This window comes from Sorex araneus, chromosome 1, assembly GCF_027595985.1.
Source record: "Sorex araneus isolate mSorAra2 chromosome 1, mSorAra2.pri, whole genome shotgun sequence".
NCBI classification, from domain to species: domain Eukaryota; kingdom Metazoa; phylum Chordata; class Mammalia; order Eulipotyphla; family Soricidae; genus Sorex; species Sorex araneus.
In genome coordinates, this window is record NC_073302.1 from 367,597,866 (window position 1) to 367,606,503 (window position 8,638).

Below are 8,638 nucleotides of genomic sequence, written 5' to 3' on the forward strand. Positions count from 1 at the left end.
GGGCGTGCACGACGCATGCGTTCGGTGGCTGAGAGCCACCTCCCTGGCCTCTCCCAGCAGAAGAACGGAAAGATGAGAAATCACAGGCTGATGGTCAAAATGGCCCATTTAACGTAGAGCTGCTAGCATACTTATAGAACATCTGAGGGGGTTCGAGGTATAGGACTGCACATAGGTATGATTGATCATTTACATAGGTAAAGCATTTCAACAGAGTCTATTCTTGCCAGTGAGGGGAGGGGAATAACTCAAGGAAATGCTCTGTCTTCTAGGAACATCTATATAGCTTTTCTGCAGTTATTTGGATAAACACAGTAAGAAATATAATTCCAAAACTTAGTTCTCTGGGCTCTGAGGGCAAGCAAGGCTTGTACCGTAAATCCCAGACTAAGTCCTCAGGTCATTCAGCTTGTCCTTCCCCATGGGGGTCCTATCTTTTAAGTCATAACGACTTGCATCAAGACTGCTTTTATGCTTTCTAGACTGTCCCATTTTAATGCTGGGGTAGCTTTGATGATGGCCCCCGATCTATCCCAGTCCTGCAGTGGGACCTCCCTTTTGAGATGTTAGAAATTACAGCAACCAAAACCTGAGTCAATCATTGTATGACTGAAACACAAGCACAAAAGTTTGTAAGTCTGTCACTGTATCTCATGGTGATTCAATAACAAATTTAAAAAAAAAAAAGAAAATTATGGCGTATGCCTAGGAGTAGATAATATTTGGAAACTTCTTTTCCTTTTTTTTCTTTTTGGGTCACACCCAGCATTGTGCAGAGGTTACTCCTGGCTCATGCACTCAGGAATTACTCCTGGTGGTGCTCGGAGGACCATATGAGTTGCTGGGAATTGAACCTAGGTCAGCCACGTGCAAGGCAAACGCTCTACCCGCTGTGCTATCGCTCCAGCTCCTAGAATTTGGGAGTCAATCAATTTTCAAATGTTAAGATTATAGCATTAAAGATCTTTTTATATTTAAGAAAAGAACAATACTCTATAGTAAAATATGAAAAGTTACAGGGGAAACAAAAAAGCAAGTAATTCACTTCAAATACAAAGTCCAGAGTTACCAGAAAATTTGACTTATAAGTAACCAAGACTAACTTGGGGAATGTAACAGTGAGAGGAATGGTTAAAGATAAATTTAGGGGACTAGGGTGCTCGCAAGAGCACTATAAGTTTCTCTGTGGGGAGGAAAAGGGGCAATTCACTGATGAAGCTTAGGTGAATTCACTTAGGTGAATATCCACCAGTCACAAAGAAGAAATGGTTGCAACTCTGTATTTGAAGTACTAACTCTTCAGAGCTTTATGTTATTTCTTTGACACAGATCTAGAGGCAGAGAAATGAAGGATTTTAAGGCACCAGATTATTTGAGAGAACCATACACATCAGAGAGAGGCTCATTGCTCTAGGCTCAGTCTCCGGGGGCTCAAGACGAGCCTTCAGCTCCTAAAGAAGACAGAGAAGTTCATGTTGCACAAACAGGACACTCACGGAGAGACTGGCCTGACCTGAATCATCCCTGCATTGATTCAGAGTTTTCTCTGGATCACTGGGAAGTTTCTACATTGCTAAATTTGACCTCTATCCCTGAGGTTGCACTGGTCCTTGGCAGGTCAAGCTAAGGGAATTATTATATCAAAGCACCTCGGTGGCTTTATGTATAGCCCTGGATGAAAATCATTCCTGCACACCAGGGATTGTTCAGATTTCTAACGAAGAAAAGATGGGCCTCCAGAAGCTGAGGAGGATCCCTCAATAAAGGGGCTCCAGCAGATGAAGGGGAGATAAGTGGTCAGAAACAAAAAGCTCAGGCACCAGAGAGATGACTCAATAAACTGAGCACATACTTCGTGCATGGGAGGCCCAGATTTGATTCCCTGCACCACATAGTCCTCTGAGAACTGCCAGGCACAGCTTCTGAGCACAAAGCACAAAGTAGCCTCCAGCACTGCTGGGTATGGGTACATGAAAAAGAAAAGATAGTACAGTGTGTAGGTGCTTACCTTGCATATGGCAAATCCAGGTTTAATCCCCAGCATGCCACTGGACCCCCAAACCTCACCAAGAGTGATTTCTGAGCACAGAGTAAGGCAGGAATAAGCCCTGGCACTTGAGGATGGCCCCACCAAAAAAATAAAACAAAGAAGAGTGAATAAATGAATGAATGAAAAGCTCAGAGCTCTTGGTTTCCTTCCAAAACTCATAACAGATTGTTAAGAAATATTAAGTGGTTATTAGGTTCTGCTACTAAAGAATAAATCCTATAAAATACATTAACATTGGTTTTAAAAAAATTCTTTTGGGGCTGGAGTGATAGCACAGTGGGTAGGGTGTTTGCCTTGCATGCGGCCGACCCAGGTTCAATTCCCAGAATCCCATATGGTATCCCCCGAGCACCGCCAGGAGTAATTTCTGAGTGCATGAGCCAGGAGTAACCACTGTGCATCACTGGGTGTGACCCAAAAAGAAAAAAAAATTTACTTACAGACTAAAGTGCAAACTCTACAGCCCTTGGGGGAGGAAGCTTGGCAATGCGATGAGGATCCGTAACAAGGCCCACAGCCTTCCAAATGCATGAAGGAGATGTACAGCAAGATATGCACCAATTTCTACTGGTTTCCTCTGTCTCATAGGATTCTGGCTGGATGGTGTCTTTGCTCTCACACCACTGTTTTCTGTCTTTGCTGCAATGATCACGCTGTTGCTTTGTGGAGGGAATCAAATGTAAAGACAATATAGTTCAGCATCTTCAGTAGGGCTGTTGCACTTGTCTGTTTTCCAGCATTTCTTTACCACTCTGTGCTTGTTCATTTGCTGGTCGGTCATGTGCTCACTGATACCTGCAGAACAGCGTGGGGAGCCCTGAGCTAGGTTTCTAGAGCATTTCAGAATTCCCTCAAACATATTTGGGGACACAAGATCCACGTATCTGCCTACAGATAGGGACGCACAGCACTTTCATTCCATAAGGTAACTTGATTCAGGATCTCAGAGATCTGCTAAGGGCACAAACGATGGAGTCAAAATCTCGGCGCTGGGGGAGGGTGGTGCTGGCTGAAAAGTCCAGGCTTTCTCAAAGTCAAGATAGATGACCTCTCCTATTTCCCAAAGCCCCAGCATCCACACCCATACTTCACTGCCTCACCCTGGAAACTCATCTATGAGCCTTGTTCCAGAGACTCATAAATAAATCTCAAAAGAGATCAACTAGCCACAAAAATTTCTTGGGCACCTATTCCCAGCTGAAACTACTGGGGCAATCTCTAAGGCAAAGCTGGCCAGCTTCCACTTAACCTTACTGGCCACACCAGTGCCCCCAAAGCCACCACCATGCCTCCAATCGAATTGTCCAATAAAATATTCTGGGTTTTCTGAAGACCATGGCCTGACCTCCCAGTAATAGCACATTAGGTTAGATGGGAATGCAACATAGATGTGAATCTCAACTGATAAAAGCATTAATACAGAAGGCTTAATTTGCAACAAACAGCTTAGTAAACCCTCAGACAAGGACTTGAGGTCCCATGGTAAGATACAACAATATTCACAAATTTTCTTTTAGTGAAATATTTTTTTAATCATTCTATTAGCCATTTAGTGGTAACAAGCAATATAAAATAAATTATGGTGGGTCTGCTACAGGGGCAGGCTTGAGGGATGATTGGGAAAATGAAGATAATGGTAGAGGGAAGGTGACAGTGGTGATGGGACTGGTGTGGAAGCACTGAATGCCTGTAACAAATCATCATGGACAACTTTGCAAATCATAGTGTTAAAATAAAGTGAGGATAAGAAAAAAAATTAATTTAAATTTGAAAATAAAAGGATTGTTGACTGGGACCAATTAGTATCTGTACCTCCATATCATCGAACATCCACCCACTCTCTCTTTGGCAGCCTATTATTTTGACTAATATTCTAACTATTAGACTTGGATGATGCAGCAGCCGCTGTCAGCTCGATTCCTCATTGACGGAAGCGCTGGGGGTGGGGTGCTACCATAAACCAGCCCTGCTCCCCACGGACACAAGCGCCAGCTGTGTCTGTGTGTGTGAACTCTGAAGGACTGTGCAAATGTCAGTGGGTCTGATCCTTCCCCTCATTCTAAGGCCGTGGGAACCAAGTACAGGGTGATGCTGCCTGCATTTTCAGGGAAGCGCAGGGGCCCACGAGCCTTCCACTCCCCTCATGACTGTCAAAACAAAGGAGGGACTCTGGCAGCATATCGAGTCCCTGGTATGTGCTGGACCTTGGGACAGCCTGGCCCAGACAGCCCGTTCCTCCCCTGAGGTGACCACTGAACTTTATGGGTTTTAAATAGAATCGAATCACAGTTGGGCCCAGACAACCCCGCTGTCCCAGTAGGCACAGACGTCACGCCGCAGCACTTGAGGTGTTTAAATGTCACCTTTCTACAGCTCTCTAAATCAAATAGAAACAGCTCAGAACACAACTTGCCAGGCACTGGCAGGAATTCAATCTCAGTCACTACAGAGCTGACCTACTCCCCTGTGCTGTTAGACAGGCTTCCCTGAGGACTCTGCGCCGGGTCGTAGGCCTCTGTCCGAGCACCAGACCTTCCACTCTGAGCTGGATTCTGTTCTCTGTGGACACAAGGACACTCGAGGTGTGGTTCCTCATCCCTGGAGTCTCAGACCAGGCTCAGCTTTGTGAACAAACCCAGAGGTGTCCTACATAGTTGTGTAGGAGGACAAGCTCAGGAGGCCCTTACGGCTGGAAGTCAGGCAGCCACAGCGCCCAGGGGTGGCTTTTCTCACATCTCAACCTCAACTAAACAGTTCCCATAAGGTCAGCGTGGACATTGGCCACTCAGGCTAATGGGAGGTGACACCTGGGGAGGGGAGGAGGTGCCTTACAGTCAAACCTCAGCAAATTATAAAAGGAAGGGTCAGAAATCTGAATGAGGACACAGGATAAGTTAAGGAAGATGATCTAGGCCTACATTTATTGTTTATTTTGCTTTTGAGGCTAGTTTTTTCCTATTAGTCTATGTAGCTAATATAAGGTAAGGTGTGTGGGGGCAGATGTCCTATAAGAAATCCAGTCCCTGGCAGAAAACTTCTTTATGTGTCTCCAGATTCAAAGGCTGGAGAGATAGTACAGGGGATAAAGCACTTGCCTTGCACACTGCCAACCCAGGTTTGATCCCCAAGAAACCATGTGGTCTCCCAGTCCTGCCAGGAGTGTCCCCTGAGTGCAGAGCCAGGAGTGAGCCTTGAGTACTGCCGCATGTGGCCCCAAAACAAAACAAAGGGTGCATCATTAAGTTGTTCCAGAATGGGGGTTAAGTTATGTACTGACTTCCTGTTTCCCTGGCTTCCTTTCCCACCAGCCACCTTGCCTAAGAAGCTACAAATGGGATAGTGAATTGAACTTGAGATAGCTCTGTTAGGTAAGCCTGCGGACCCACTATTTCTGCTCTACACACCAGGACACTAAGGTCCAGAAAAGTGAGACTCGACCAAGCTTACTCAACAAGGGAATTCAAGTGCCATGATACAAAAATCAGACCTGTCTGACCCCGGAGCTCTGCTCATAATCCAGAGGCAGGGGGAGGCCCAACGTGTAGGGCACTTGCCTTACACACAGTCGATCCAGGTAAAGTGCCTAGCACTACATAGGGTCCCCTTACCCTCACCAGGAATGATCCTTGAGCACAGAGCCAGGAGTAAGCCCTGAGCATTGCAGTTGTGGTCCCATGCACAAAACAGAAACAATTTCCAGAGAAGCCTGAAAAATACTATATGGAAAAAGGTGCTCACTTTTCATGCAACTGACCAAGGACCAATCCCTGGTACCCTGAGCATCACAGGACCTGAGCAGCACACCAGACTCACGTTGAACCACTGACCTGGTTGGCAGAGAATCACCAGGACAGTCCCCCTGATTACCTGAGCACTACTTGAGAGACGCCCCCCCCCCCCGCAAATAAAATGTTTCCATAAAGTTTATTTAACATATGAACTTATTCTTTCCCAGAAGCTTGAGAAACTATTACCAAGGGAAAAAGATAAATCACTCTTTTAAACCTTAAAGTATTATTCTGTTGTTATCATCTCATACAGAGAAAGGTGATCTGGAAAGATGCTCTTAGCAGAAAAAAAAAAGATCTACTTTCTCGTTATGGTATGGAGTTGCCAGAAATCAAAGTTCTCCAGTCCACTACAACATACTGTGCCAAGGACCAAAATCAAATTTATGTCACTTGCTTTCTGAACCTTTCTACACAATGTATTAACTCATTTAGTCCTTTTGAAATACTCAGTTTGACGTATTATAATTCCCACTGTACAGATGAATGAATAAGATGTCAAGAGTTAAGTAACTTTCCTGAAGTAACACAGTTAATGACAGATAAAACCCTCAAACACTAGCCACTTGAGAAAAACTGACCACCAAAGCACACTGTACAGTTTAAAAGAGGGCCAGAGAGACAGGACAGAGTTGAGGGGCTTGCCTTGCATGTGGCCAACCCTATTTAGATCTCTGCAATCACATATGGTCCCCTGAGTACCTCTAGGAGTGACCCTGATCACAGAGTCAGGAGAAAGCCCTGAACTCATCTGGATGTAGCCCCCTTCAATAAAAAGAGATGACAGGTAAAGTTACTTTTTGCGCAACACACAACACATATAAGTAGTTCAAACTATGCCATTTTTTATTGCCATAATCGTCATTTAAACTCTGAAGCAGAGATAGCATTTAAAACTGAAGACATTCCAGCACAATTCCAAAACTCAAGTCTTTTTAGAATTGTCTTTCTCTCTTTTTTAATGCTATTTAAGAGACAGAATCCTAAACTCCATCCCGGGAGGATGGTACTTTTTTAAGCATCCCATTTACGCAAGCTGCAAGCCATTTGATAAATACCAACGGAGCTAAATGGCACTTCAGACCAACCACTAAGGTAATTCTTCCATAAAAGTCCCGGAAACCCTTAGGAATACAGCTTGCAGGGGACCCTCAGTGCACTCATCCTTGCCTCTCTGCCTCCATATTTGCCAAACCTGAGAAACCCTTACACCCTATGAGAGAAGGAAGTGAATTGTAGAAGTCTCACATTGCAATGGGAAGTCTGACACTCCGTTACGGAGTGAGAGGTGAGGTTGAGTATGTGCCAGTAATGTAGGCTTCTGGGGGTGCTAGGAAGGTGGCCTCATGGCTCAGAGCCTTCTGGAAAACCCCAGTTCAAGGGAGTCCCTGTCAGTATGTTTTTCTCTTTTCTCCATCACACAATTTCTAATTATGTCTTAAAATTTGTTGCTTGTCATGGGGCTGGAGCGATAGCACAGCGGGTAGGGCGTTTGCCTTGCACGCGGCCAACCCAGGTTCGATCCCCAACATCCCATATGGTCCCCCAAGCACTGCCAGGAGTAATTCCTGAGTGCAAAGCCAGGAGTAACCCCTGAGCATCGCTGGGTGTGACCCAAAAAACAAAAAAAAAAAATTTGTTGCTTGTCATACACTTTTGTATAAAAACAAGGGCTCTACCTTATTTAACAACTACACACACACACACACACACACACACACACACAGAGTCACCTCTACCAAAAGCTCCAAAACTATCTGTTGGATTGAAGAGTTAGAAATACAAAAATTCCCATCTCTCATCCTCTCTCATCTCTAAATCCTTTGGAGGGTGTCCAAATGCACAATCCACAGCAATTGCTATGAGGATCCCCTAACTCAGGGCTGTTTCCCCCAAAACAAGGCAAAATTCCATCTGCAGGACAGGCAAGAGATGGACCACAGCCGCAGACTCCCCAGAGACCCATGTGGGTGTTCCCAAAGGTAATGCTGCTATTTCCACTAGCCCATCTCCCCAAAGCCCCAGTTCCCCCACCCCACCCCCCTCAGTACTCCTCACTAAGTTTCCTGAAGCCTCTAATCAGCCCCCACCTGTCTTAGTGCTGCGGTGTGCCCAGGCACCCTTGCTGGCTCCCGATATGCAAGTGGAAAGGCACTGAAATTACCCGAGCCTGAACTGGAGGGTGATTAATAGGTATGGCTGGTCCCACTATTTCACCCTCAGGGACTCACATTAACACAGTCAAATAAGAGGAGCACAATGAGGACAAAGTGAACATGGGTTTGTGTAATACATGTTCACTGTCTTCCCTTTGCCATTTCTTCAAATGGAAATTAATTGCACATTGGGGCGTTAGTACAGCAAAGGCTGTGGAAATAAGGAAACAGAATGAGAACCTAGGTTTTGACACCAAAAGTTCACTTTTGTTAATTCTATTTTTTTTAATTTGATCACCATGAAATTACAAAGTTATTCATGACTGGGTTTCAAGCATACAATATTTCAGCACCAACCCCATCAGCAGTGTCCAATTTCTGCATCAATGCTCCCTACCCCCATCTGCCTCCTTCCCACCAATCTGCTATGAAACACAACGTGTGTGCGTATTTGTGTGTGTATGTATGTGTGTTTATACTGTGGCTTAGAACACTATTGCTGATAAGGTTTCATAAATAACACTTTACCCCTTTCAGCACCACCTCCTTCACCTGGTTGAGCGAGTCCCGCCACAACATACACAACAGCCAAAATCTAGAAACAACCTAATTAATTGTCCAAGAATAGATGACTGGATTAAAAA